The 14,368-nt window shown below is 39.5% G+C and overlaps 1 protein-coding gene across 5 annotated transcripts in view; it reads right to left on the bottom strand.

The window, feature by feature from the left end:
• The window catches only part of plppr2a (phospholipid phosphatase related 2a), an 85,412-nt gene that overhangs the window by 13,981 nt on the left and 57,063 nt on the right, over window positions 1-14,368 (bottom strand). The window lies entirely within an intron of this gene.

Raw genomic sequence — 14,368 nt, 5'->3', positions numbered from 1 at the left:
TTTAAGCATGCCATTTGTGCATGACTCCATTGTGATCCCTGTAGTTAGTGAGTCAAAGTTACTACCTGGTTTTATTTTATTTTTTCTTTATTTTTTGTGTTCCTCTTGTTCTTCCGGTGTGGTTTTGTGGTATGATGTGCCATGTTGTCCTGATAGGGGATGCAGCCACCATTAGAAGGTGCTGACAGCAATGGTAAATAATATCCACAAGCATACAAGGCACCAAGGTTTCAGAACATTACATTGCAACACAATAATCAATTAGGTTCACTTAACCTCTCAGTGGTTTTAATGGCATGGCAGGAATGGAGTGGCAGGAATAGAAGCGATCATATTATATGTTACAATTGAACAACTCATAAACTCCATAGACTGTTCACTGCAGAATGACAATGAGCTCAGGATTTGTTTATCTTCAGCTATAAACATGACATAGCTCTACAAAGGATTTAGCCATGACAGTATTGCGGCTCCAAACATTACTTATGATATCAGAACCCACTGTGCGAAAATAGCTAATTACACACTTTAGTTATCATCTCTTTAATTAAGTGTGAGCTCTCTGGCTGTAGTGCCATAGAGCTGTAACCTCAGTACAGTGCTGCACATTCTGTGAGCGAAAAATAGCAGTCATCGTTGCTGGGTGCTCACAGTTTTATTGCTGTTTTTGTGATGAGCATCAGGCTTGGAGCAGAGAGTCTGGTCAGATGACTTTGTTCAATTCGCTCCCAGCGAGTCTGAACAGTGGTGGCTTTCCAGACTGATGATCCCTTAATGGGCTGCAACTGTGAGGCTCATCTGTATGAGAGCCTACTCCACTCAAAGACTATAGCACACACTGCAACAGAGCCCTGAGTAACCACCTATGGCAGATATATCCTTCATCATCCTGACAATATGCATGCAGACTGTGACAGAAGTGGGACCGACATTGACACTGATTGTGTTCCACAGATTCATGAGCCTTGCTCTTACTCTTTCCATGCTTAATATAATTCACCATTTACATTCACAGTGGCAATATCTGAAGCACTTCTGTAAAAGGAAACGGAGCAGGAGAAAATGAAAGAAAGAAAGATGAGAGATGCAGAAAATGATCGCGTTTCAGTCAGGTTTGATAAATTTCCATGAGGGACCAGCCAAGCTGAAAGAGTTAAAAGCATGCAGGGAGCCAGCCAGTGCAGCAGTGCTGTGAAGTGCATGCCCAGCCAAGTGATTTCTTTCATTAGAGGCACACGGCCCCACTGGGTTTCCCATGGCAACCATCTAAACACTAATATAAGCATGAAATCAAAGCTACGGGGGGATTAATCAGAAGCTTCAAATCAGAGATGTTATGGGTAGTATGAGACTCTGGACAAGCATTTAGGGGGCAATTAAAAGGCAGGATAGCGTCTATTTCCACAGGGACAGCTTGTCTGCAGAGCATTTAAGCCTGGGTACGCCACAAAATATGAGATAATAGCGCTTTTTAACACTTTACCTGGGGCATAGATGTGGAGGAGTGGGTGGCAGGCATTTTAGAAGCATTTAACAGCACTATAACCCCAAAAAGCCTTTATTTTTAAAGCTTTACAAAACCCCACACTCAACATTCCCAACTCCTCACTGCTTCTAGCACTGTCCATCCTGCCCCTATTGTCCAGCTGACATAATCCTCCCAAGAGAACCTCTTAGTTGACAAAATTGATATGCTTGCAGAGATTTACCTCCTATCGGTCTCACAGTGTGCCTCGAGTAACAGGCTTTACAGACCGTGCCTAAATCAAGTAAAATTTTAAATTAGAAAATTAAAAGGTTTATAAAGTATGTCCACTTGGAAATTACATTCAATTAGTTAAATTATTACATTAGTTAATCTTCAACCTAATTGATTTAAAGCAAGAAAAAAAGTGAGTTTACTTTTCCATGGGATTGTTCTGCAAACGTCTAAATAGATTCTGTGTTAAAGCATTAAAGCATCTGTTTTCAAGTCTTACTTACTTTGTATGTTGTTATATTGCTTCAAGTTGAGCCCATTATTGGAATAGCATGTGCCTTTTACAGTAAAGTTAAACAGTAAAGTGTAACACAAACAGTGCGTGTGAATTGTCTGGTGTTGCTCTGGAAAGTCACCCATGACAGAGATTAACAGGATTTAACAGCTCTACATTTTTATAAAGTACAAAGTAGCACAACAATAACACCCACCTGTGCTGATCAAGCATGACGGTCTTTATCACAGAATAGGCATGATATGGTAATATTATTAATGTGCAATTACACATGTGTATACTGTGAGGGAGTCTCATGATTTTCTGTTCAGTTACTCTGTCGTGACTTACAGACTTACTTATTTATAAACCAACCAATCTGAACAAGACAGTGTTTACTGAGTGGGTGTAAGTGAAAATATTAGGTTTACATGAATACACCTTGTTAGTGAAAACACGCACCAGGCCGGGAGTTTTGAACAGATAAACCCTTAATAAGACAAAAATTTAAAATATAATAATGTTAATTTATGGATTTAACGTTACATTTAGATCCCCTGGTGTTTCGATGAGATGGTTTAAGTTGCTTTTAGACTCAAAAATAACCTGTAAATGTCTTTGTCTAGTATTAATAAAGCGGGAAACAGCCATCAGCAGTGGGGGGAAAAAAGTACCCAACTACACCAATAAACTGTGACTAACGTTAAAACTCATCTGTACCTTTCAACATTTATACCCTAAATGTTGATAAAATCTTATAACACTGACTTTAAGTAATCTGATTAGATGTAAATTTTCAGTGTAATTTTGTTACATAAGTACACTGTAAAACTTTAACTGACTCTGGCCAAATGAAATTTACTTGACTGGTATACAATCGGTTTATACAAAATATGTTTTTCTTAATGATTAATGATTTTTGATTAATGACTTTTAATCAAAATTGTTGTCTCATGTTATATGAGAGCCAAGAATAAATTTTTTTGTGTAGAGTGTGTGAAATGTTTTATGCTGCCTCACTTTGCAAAACAAATCCCTGCTCTCAGAAGCAGCAGGAGAAAAAGAGAAGATGAGTTTATGAGTGAAGAAAGAAGAGGGGGCGCTGTGCTGAAGGTAGAAAGTTAATGGGGTTAGGGTTAGTAATGCAGGAATACATTATTCATGCATTGATGGCATCCGTGTGAATCATGAAGCGCATTATTTCAACCAACATTTTTAAATCATCTCTCTCGGCTGCGGCAGAATGCACTCTGGCTCCCTGCCTCTGTCCCGACTGCTCCTTCAAGGACTCACGGTTAAATGTGATGAGGCTGTCACTGCAGTTTAGAGACAACAGGATAATAATTCCTTGAAATTAAGCTGCTCATCAAGCGTGCGCGATGACAAAGCGGAGGTAGTGTGAAGCATTCGGAAACCAAGGACGTGCGACTTTGTTGCTTCAGCGAACTGCAAAATCAGTACGTAAAGGTGAGTGACAGGCAGTTGCATTGGTCACATGATGCAAAACTAGAGATGAGTCGAGGAATGAAACATTAATACAGACATGAGATGTGATTAACAATCGGCATCATGACTACACAGCCCATTTTTGTCCTCACAAGGAGGCTGGAGGATTTGGGTGTGTGTGTGTGTGTGTGTGTGTTTGTGTAAGTAATCAAATCTCAATTTGTGGGTATTAGTAAAATGCAAGTGTGTATTCAGACTGGCCCTTTTTATGAACGTGTGTCTATTATGAGGCAATAAGCGGGGACGTTTTACTCTGAGCCACGAGATGAATGAAGAGGATTGTGGAGATGACAGACAAGCGGTGGGAGTTGGAGAATAAAGAGAGCAACAAGAAAGCAGGGAGGATTAGAGCAACATTATTAAAGAAGAGGAGAGCGGAAAGAAATAACATTTTAGATAAATACATTTCACACCCATGTGCGTTATTTTATATCTAGCTTTGTAATTAGCAATTTCACACTGAACATGTTCATTCAGAAGAAGGAGGAAAAGAAGTCAGGATACACAATCCAGCAGTTTCCTTCAAAGCCGTGTTAAACAAAACCAGCTTCATCTTTTTTTTTCCCTTTTAGTGTATGAAAGAGTGAATTTCAGAGAGCATATATGAGAACAACAGCCAGACATTTTAGCATCTTCTAGAATAATGACATGAAGCTGTGAGGGCCAAATCAGGCATCTAGGAAACAGCCAGGACCTGCTGCTTAGCAGCAAGATACAGATTACTTCCATTAGGATTCCTCTCTGCAGACAGCTGACTTTGGTGTGTTAGTGATCAAATAAGGTGGCAAAAACAGAAAACTCAAACCAAAGGGACAGATGAAAATAAGACTCATGTTAGGCTCTGAGTATTCACATAAAATGTATCAGTATTTATTAAGTCGTCATTGCTAGAATCTGTTTAATAGTAAAATGATCAAAGACACATTTCTAGTCTACATTGTTAACCCTTTAAACCCTGAACTGTTAAATAAGTGCCAGAAAAGTCACATTTCTTGAAAATGGAGTGTTTATAAAATCTTATGACAAATAAAAAGGTATTACTCCACATATATGAGTTTAAATTTGTATTATATTGGCTAAATCTGCCAATTATTATAGGTTTATATTTATTTATTGGCAGCTTATTGCTTAAAAATGTATTGTGCAATTTATTTAGGTGTTTCTGGGGCAAAAAAAAAATCAAAAATCAAACTGATAGTGTAGAAGCACTCATTTATCAAATATGATCGACTAGGTGTTAAGGGCTTAGGTTAATTTCACCTGCTGGTGAACACATTTGACCCATTGTAGTGTTTTTTCATTTGTCTGAACAACATGATACACTTGGTCTTAAGTCCAGTAAGGTCATTCTTTTGTGATGTGATGCAATATGAAAGAAGTTCGCACTGCATGGGTGTTTTGCACTTTGTTAGTTAGTGATTAATTTTCACTTGGTGTTTTTTTGTGTTTGTTTTTTTCTTCACTTACTGGTTTAGTTTAGCACCAAAGGTACTTGGTTAGGTTCGGGTACTTAAAACTAGTCGGTGGGTGCAGGAAAAGGTTGGCGTGTGGGCTAAAATATTCTCCTTCACAACAATAACTCTGCAGAGTGAAAAATGACTCTATCCAGTATGTTGAAATGTGACACCAAGGGGTTCTTCTGACAAGCTGGAAGTGACAGACCCATCTCACTACAGCCATAACCCACTGTGTCACATGCCAATGTCAAAGGACCTCTTGCATAAATGTGACACACCAAAGTCTTTGAAATAGCGGTATTTGAAGCCCCAGGAATGCGCTGCTGATTTGTCCCATGTTTCTACAGCCTGTGAAACAAGGCGACAAGAGCACACACAGAGACATATGAAAGGCTCACTTTTTGTAGTCCACATTCATTAAACTGTAGTTTCACCGCAGTATATCTACAACAGCATTTGCTATCAGGTTATTAAATACTGCAGTGCAAGTGTAGCTGGATACTCTGAGCTCTGTGTTTGTCTTTTCCTAAGTGCCTGTGTTCACTCTGTGAACTTTTCTACTGAATTTGAGAGGCAGTGATTAGAAAAAGACACGATACACGAATATAGTCCAGAATTAATCCACCCTTGCAGGACTATCATTAAGTGCAATATAAACCAACACTGTTTTTGATCCATATGAAAAGCTGGATTAGGGCCAAGCTCCTTTGTTTTTAACATTTTCTTTCTTTTGCTTTTCTTTTTTGTTTCTGTATGAGAGGGATGGGTGGGGTGGGGAGTGTTCTGGGTATTTCTTAAAATTGGCCATGGTGCAATATAGCTGGAGGGTATTGTGCAATATTTGAGTGTATTTGAGCTAAAGCTTAGTCATTTGGGAGTAAAATCCATGTACAGATTTTAGTGACCCTCTTTGGTTAAAGCATAATTCTGGGTGTAGAGCTATTAGTTATTCCCCATGAACAATTGATTACAGTTTGCATTTCTGCCACTTTCTGGTGCGTGGAAATCTTAAAATACACTAGCTGCCTTTAATTTCTTCTTCAGGATTTTGCTATTCTCAAATGATTGAGTCAGCACTTAGTTTTAAGCACCCTCTCAGGATCACAACCGTGATGTTATATATAGTTCTTTTTTGTCCTGGCTTATTTTTATCTAGTGGAAATTACTGTAAATGAATGTGAATTTTAAGAAAGTTTCTGATTTCTTTTTTGCTGGACATGCATCTCCATATGTGTTTTTTATTGAAAATAAGTACTGTATAGCTTTCAACAATATAAAGATGAGAGAAGTTAGGATAAAGCCCCCAGAAAGTTCAACTTAGAAAAGCAAGAAAAATATCCTCTGTCAATATTATTCAAAGATTGTATGTAATGTGTATGTACAATTTTGTTGCTGCAGATGTTTAAATTGTCATGTTTAAATGACTGAAATGTTTTAAGGTGGACCATAAAATAAAAACAGAACAAAAACCTCAGGCTTTATTTAAACCTTAAGTCCAGAACAAACAAAGCATAAAGGTGTAAAACTCTAAAAAGCAAACATCCAAAATACACAGACAAGAAGCATGAGGAAAGGGAACACATGGGAGGAAAAAGTGAAGCACAAAATTCAAAGAGAAAGGCAGGGCTATTTATACACACCAACTAGAGTAGTTGGGGATAGGAAACAGGAGCCAATCAGACACAGAGGAAGTGAAACCCTAAACAAGACCAAGCAAAACAGGAAACAACCCCAAAGTGCACTCACTGGTCATTTCATTAGTTACACCTCATTAGTTTTAGGTTGGACCCCTTTTGCCTTCAGAGCTGTCTTAATTCTTCAAAGCAAAGATTCAACATATCGACACAGACACGGTGCATACTGACATGACAGTGTCATTCGACTACACATCCATAATAAGAATCTCCAGTTCCAGCACATCCCAAAAATGCCTATTGGACTGAGATCTGGTGACTGAGGACAGTGAAGTGATCGTCATGTTCAAGTTATCTAAAAATTCAAAACACAACACAACCCCATGGCCTTAACAGTTATCCTTAATGTACCAGTAGTTCTGTGTATCTCTATGTCTCAAGACACAATCACTCACATATTGTATAGCTGAAAACCTTTGTTGGGAGATATTCAGTTCATGTCTGTGGCTTAATTTAATGAAGGCATGCTGCAATTCTTGCATTGCATGGACCAACTGCAGATCCACATTGATGAAACGCAGCTCTGCAGCCATGAGACTTAATGCTTCTGACAAGATTGGGAAAGTCATTCATGTGTAAAGTAATGCGATGCAGTGTATAGATGAGATCTGGGCTAATGGATGTTAAAGACACGGCACCTGTCTGAGCAGATCAAGATCATTACCTTTCCTTACATGTGGATCTCACCAGGACTTTGACTGTGAGGGGTGGGTACTAACACGAGACTCCTGGTCTCTGTAAATACAGACTGGACGAGTCTATAGATCAGAGACTTCATAAACACTGATAAGATATGATGAAGAATAACAACTGAGAAAAGAACATGATCTCATTTATGGATGAATAGACATACAAGGCCAAGGGGCACTTTACACAAATGCTAAGGCTTCTACAAAAATGGAGCCTATCAAGCATACACGTCAACACACATCATACAACCTAATAAACAGAGTGATGCCCTTCTTCTACTAGGAAAAATTCAACATCACAGCCACTGTTATCCTGCTTGGTATCCGTCCAGAAAGTCAAACCCTGCCTGCTTGCATCAAAGCGATCCTTCTTCCTTCTTACATAAGCACAATCGCTTCATCATTGCGTAGCAGCATCACTAATCCCCTTCTTTCCCTTTAATCTCTTCTTTCCTCTTCCTTTACCTTAGTTTTTTTAAACTGAAAGAAAAAAGTAGGTTATACATTTCTTACTTTTCCCTTCTCTATTTTTATCTTGTTCAATTTCACACCCCACTTTTCTCTGCTCGGTAACATCCCTTAAAATATGTATCAGTGGGACCTATGGCTGCTTTATATCTCATTGTTATCTATCATTCTGTTTCTTTCACACTTCACATCTTTGCTGGGACATTGTTTATTTACAATGAGCCACCTGGATGCACATCCGATGACAGAACTTGGATTTGAGTAACAGAAATTTCATGGAAAATATTCCCCATATGTAGCAAAATGGGAACAGATGTCAGCCTGTAGATGTGTAGGCCTACTACACATGTGAGCAGTGTTGGGCAAGTTACTTTAAAAAAGTAATTAATTATAGTTACTAGTTATCCATCCATCCATCTTTATCCGCTTTATCCGAGGCCGGGTCGCGGGGGCAGCAGCCTAAGCAAAGAGGCCCAGACCTCCCTCTCCCCAGCCACCTCCTCCAGCTCATCCGGGGGAACACCAAGGCGTTCCCAGGCCAGCCGAGAGATATAATTTCTCCAGTGTGTCCTGGGTCTGCCCCGGGGCCTCCTCCCGGTGGGACATGCCTGGAACACCTCACCCAGGAGGCGCCCAGGGGGCATCCTTGTCAGATGCCCGAACCACCTCAGCTGGCTCCTTTCGATGTGGAGCAGCAGCTGCTCTACTCTGAGCCCCTCCCGGATGGCCGAACTTCTCACCCTATCTCTAAGGGAGAGGCCAGCCACCCTTCGGAGGAAGCTCATTTCTGCCGCTTGTATCCGCGATCTCGTTCTTTCGGTCACTACCCACAGCTCGTGGCCATAGGTGAGGGTAGGGACGTAGATCGACCGGTAAATTGAGAGCTTCGCTTTTACACTCAGCTCCCTCTTCAACAAGACGGACCGGTGCAGCGTCCGCATTACTGCAGCTGCAACCCCAATCCGTCTGTCGATCTCCGGCTCCCTTCTCCCATCACTCGCGAACAAGACCCCGAGATACTTGAACTCCTCCACTTGGGGCAGGAACTCATCCCCGACCCGGAGTGGGCATTCCACCCTTTTCCGGCTGAGAACCATGGCCTCAGATTTGGAGGTGCTGATCCTCATTCCCGCTGCTTCACCTCGGCTGCGAACCGTTCCAGTGCAAGCTGGAGGCCCTAGGGTGAGAAGTTCGGCCATCAAGGAGGGGCTCAGAGTAGAGCAGCTGCTGCTCCAAGTTACTAGTTACTTCTTCAAAAAAGTAACTGAGTTAGTAACTGAGTTACAATATTCTAAAAATAATTAATTACTTGAAAAGTAATTATTGCGTTACTTTAAAAGAATGTTTAACCCTCTGGGGCCCAGGGTATAATTGGCCATTTTTGACTACGTTTGATGTTTCCTCTATATTTCACCTTTAAAAACTATTTACTTTGCTTCGTTTGGTATCATCCTTTTCAGCACAACCTCACGTGTCTGAATTTACAGTTATGTTTTCATTTTGACATACTGTAGTAACACAACTGATCTAAAATCAGACAAAAAAAATATAAAATCTGAGTAGAAAAAGTTATATTTTTTACTGTAACAACCACAAACATGTTTATTGAATCATATTTCATAACTTTAGATGCAAATATAAATTGTCAATTTTAAAATCCTATGCACAAGTTTTGCGGACAACAAAGTTATTTGCAGCCATTTACCTTTTACCCTTAAAAAAAAACCATTTCAAACTATTTACAGAACAATCAGCTGTTCGGCATTAAATAAGATGCCACACAAATTATTTGTGCCACTCCCAAAAAATAATTTCTGTCCACTATAAAGGAGAAAATCACAGCCTGATACCTGCAGGTCTGACAGCAGCAGGTGTCTCGCTCATCCTGTTTTTTACCTGAAGACAGCAGTCACCTCATTGTTCTGACACACGACACAAAACTACCCACTAACTACACACTAACTACACAAAACAACACTCCAAGCACGCTAAACATCACAAATCTCTCACATCTCAAAACTCGCTCTCTCTCTCTTTCTGCTGTTTCTCTCTCTCTCTCTCTCTCTCTCTCTCTCACACACACTCCTAAAACTTCCCCCTCTTCCTAAACAACCAAATGTCACATTGCCATATCAATTTTGATTGGTCGACATGTTACATTTTTCCATCAACACGAACAGGCTGTTTTTTGTTTTGTTTTTTTATTTTTTGCTCATAAGCAGAGAGTGCTCGCTGTGCTGTCCTTCGACAGTAAACGTGACGAAACTATTGAGGAAAAAAAACACATATATATTGTTTATCATGACTCTGGTTTTACGTGGCCTATCAACACAATTTAAAAACTGGTATATATCACCTTGTTGCTTTGTCATCTTGAAGTGGTCATGTGATTGGCTTACCACGACTTTATTCTTCCTCAGTCAAACGGCAGCGCTCATTTGATTGTTTTCCCCCTTAGCTCCAGGTGTTGTGCCAAAAAGTGCTTGTCTACCAGAAAGTGATTGCAGTCCGCGGGAGCGCGCGCAGCTGCTTAAAGCTGTAGTGCCCAGATTACTGACAGCTACTGATATAAGATGCGGTAAGCTGAAGACAGCTTCAACCGTCTGTTTGTTGAAAAATAGTAACGGACCGCATTTTCTTGTTAGTAACAGTAACAGCGTTGTAACGATAGAAAAAGTAATTAGTTAGATTACTCAATACTGAAAAAAGTAATGCCGTTAGTAGCGCCGTTACTTGTAACGCTGTTATTCCCATCACTGCACGTGAGCATGGACACTTATATATATATACATGGGTCAAAGATGCCTTTCCCACATTTTATTTAAATAAATAATCATTAAAATCATTATTAAAGTGAATAAAATTATATAACCTGAGCCTGTTTCTTCCTGTTAAAAAGGAGTTTTTCCTTCCCACTTTTGCCTGCATGCTCATAGGGAGTCATATGATCGTTGGGGTTTCTTTTTAATATTTTAGACTCTTTACCTTCCAATATAAAATGCCTTGAGGTGACTATTGATGTAATTTGCTAGATAAATAAAACTGAATTGAATCAAATTGAATATATTACTTACAGTAATGCTTTTATACTGTAAACAAATAAGCTAATAAGCTTTGCAGGTGGATTCTATTATCTTTAGATACAGTGATTAGCTGTTTTTGATGCTAGCTTAAGCTAACTGGTGGTTTCAGCTTCATATGAGCGGTACAGAATAACAATGGTATCAGTGTGAGAAAGTGTTTGTGGCTGGTCGTGCAATCAGATACACAAGCTTCCTTTTTCAAATAAGTATACAGTAGTACTCTCCAAGCATGACATCCCGGTGCATTTCAGACCCAGCAACACGCTCAGACAAAAACTGGTTCGCCCGAAAGACAAAACGCCAAAACACAAACTTAACAATGTGGTGTATGCTGTACAGTGCAGCGAGGAATGCCCAGACCTCTACATTGGAGAGACCAAACAGCCACTTCACAAGCGCATGGCACAACATAGAAGAGCCACCTCCACAGGACAAGACTCAGCAGTCCATCTGCATCTTAAGGATAAAGGACACTCTTTCGAGGATGCCAATGTTCACATTTTGGACAGAGAGGACAGATGATTTGAAAGAGGAGTGAAAGAAGCCATCTATGTCCACTGTGAGCGACCATCTTTGAACAGAGGCGGTGGTTTACGACACCAACTCTCTGCCATCTATAATCCAGTTTTGAGTTCCCTCCCCAGACGCCTTAACGCTCACTCACATCCTGGGCCATCTGACCTCAGGAATTCGCATGATAAGGTGGGGCCAGGTTTCACAATGAGCTCACCCGAAACTCTGGCTGATTGGGACCCACACCCATTTTCACAACTTGGCTCAGGCGATTAGAGGATCATCAGGGGTCCTTTTGTCCCTCTGTGGGGGGTTACTCCCACTAGGTTTATATTTGACCTTAGAACTGAAGAAGCTTCTCGGATGAGAGGTGAAACGTCTTCAAGCAACTTAAAGAAGTCCAGACGCTTTTCTTTGCAAGCTCCTTTGACTACGATGACCTGGATGACTGAGAACCTTCACAGATATACCTGGTACAGTATATACTGAACAGAAGCATGCAGCTCAGAAATCATCATGTCATGTAAAATCAGCATGCAACAAATTTCAGTTTGCTGCGATGGCGCGCAGTATTTACAATTTTAGGGTGAAAAAACATTTATTGGAAACCAATATTTTCTTTAAAAGTAAATATTTAATAGTAATATAATAATTTGAGAACCTTCAAACCCTTTTCCCCATTTTTAGATAAGATAGTGACGATGGAAAACAGGACAACTTTGAGACACATTTCCTTACAGAACGTATGCCTCTGCTTGCTGCCTTTAGCCAGAATCATTTTTCACAGAGAACTTGTGTGAGTATTAATCCACACTACTGCATTTTTCCTTAGAAACATATAAGTATTACAAGCATCACTAAAACAGTTTATAACTTCTTAAATGGAGACATTTGGAAATACTGTCAACCCAGTTTCAGGTTTTAGACTTTTGGAAATGAATGAGAATCTATGCTTGTTTCATTAGTTAAGCAATTTATGTCATAATATTATAATTCATAGAGTTAACTATTGGTAGGAATACAAACTTAAAACAAATACCAAGAAAAATCTTCAAGGCTATTTTTGATATAAAAATATGTAAAAAAAAAAAAAAAATTACATGCAAAGATTATAACAACACAGACAATAATATAGAGAGTTATTTTTAATTTGTCTGATGTAGTGCTGCACTACTGATGATTTGAAACCATTACTTCATTAAACATAGAGATGGTAAGGTCGGCTACCACGGTTTCCATGTAGTTGCCAACTAGTAGACTTTACTCAGCTTCAGTCTGGGACTTTCAGAGAAACATTTATTTACAAATAATTATTTCATACTGTTAAATGAACACTATCATTATTTCAAATGGGCAGGACTGAAAATGTTAGCTACCAAGCTCCTACATTGACATTATTGTTTTATTATTACCCATAGCTGCTACCTTAACAATAGCTTAGCAGATGGCTAATGTTGATGGCTATTGGATAAACATATTTTCATCTGCTCCATTATTTCCCGAGGCGTCGCCACATCATTTGGATCTACTGATGTCTGATTTGGCACAGTTTTTTACGCTGGATGCTCTTCCTGATGAGCCCATTTATCCAGGGTTGGGAAGGGCACTAGAACCAGTACACTAGCTTGAGGCTGGATTTATATGTGTCAAATAATGGCTAATAGATAATATGTGCACTTGCCAGGTTAACATTTATGGTAACCGTTTAGTACTAAAGCGTTGTTGAAACTGGAGTTTTACTGAAATACCTGATAAAATATTTTTTAATGTTTTCAATCTCAATTACCGTTAATGTGTTCAGCTGCTAGTGAGTGGAGGGGTCAACCCTAACCCTATGTCCTGACTAAAGTTTAGTGTCAACCACAGGAGGTTAAAACAGAACTGTTAATATCGATACCGTTTCTAATTAGCATCTAATTGTTTTTGGGGGTTTTTTACAACGCTATACCGTTTGTAATTTCTTCCTTCTTTCACTGTCCTGAGTGTTGGATAGAGGACCTACACTTCAGGCTGAATATTAAACAAAAGGTGAGGCTTTATTGTGGTGGATCAAAGTTCCACTTTAAATACAAAAAAGTCCAACTAAAACCATGTAAAAAATATGAAGGCACAGACAGGAGCAAACCAGACTGAAAAAAGGAAAGACTGTAAATACATTTTGTAGTAATTGGTCAAGAAGAAAGAACACAGTGAAAACAAACAGGAGATCAGGGGAAGACAGAGACAGACAACAAAACAACAGGATATGAAAGAAAACCAGTCTTCAAAGTAAAACAGGAAGCAAAACACAAATACTAAACAGAGATAAAAACACATTTCAGATGACAAATAAAAGAAAACAGAACAAGAAATAACACTGAAACAAGACAGAGGGGGAAACAGCGAAGGTTCTTGAAACACCCTGATTTTATTTGAAGCCGTTGCAATTCCTTGTATTCGTTATTTTCTGCAAACAAATAGATCTCTGCTCTCTGTCTACACCGCCATAGTCAGTGCGCACATGACAGAAAATATTTCTTAAACTGTCCAAAAGTGTACATCTGGAGAGTTTTTTAAAAATGCTGTTTTAAAAAGAAGCATTATTACTGTGATTAAGCGTGAGTGTGAGTTAGATGCTAAAAAGAAAACCTAAGCCTTGGACCAATGTACCCATGTAGAGATGTAAGAATAGACAGTAGCGAACCAGTATGCACCCCTGTTGTGAATGCAGATTGGGCACCAGCATTTGTCAGAGACCTCTGAGGTGTTGACTGAAGCATGGCAGTCCACCAGCCAAGCAGGACCCCTGAGGTGTCTCTGCTTTCGCCTGAGTAAAAATGGATCAAAGCTAAGAAGCAGAAATGACAACCACTGTTCAGTCTAATCTCATTTCACAGGAATGGGTGACTTTAGCTGAAAGCACTAGGAAGGCATGAACTTTATCTTTCTCGCCCTGTTCACTGCATAGGCAATCAGGTTGATGCAATAACCGCCCAGGGCCATAAA

The sequence above is a fragment of the Astatotilapia calliptera genome, chromosome 4, assembly GCF_900246225.1.
Source record: "Astatotilapia calliptera chromosome 4, fAstCal1.2, whole genome shotgun sequence".
Classification (NCBI taxonomy): Eukaryota; Metazoa; Chordata; class Actinopteri; order Cichliformes; family Cichlidae; genus Astatotilapia; species Astatotilapia calliptera.
The sequence above is the reverse complement of the archived record's forward strand: the minus strand, read 5'-3'. Positions and strand labels throughout refer to the sequence as shown.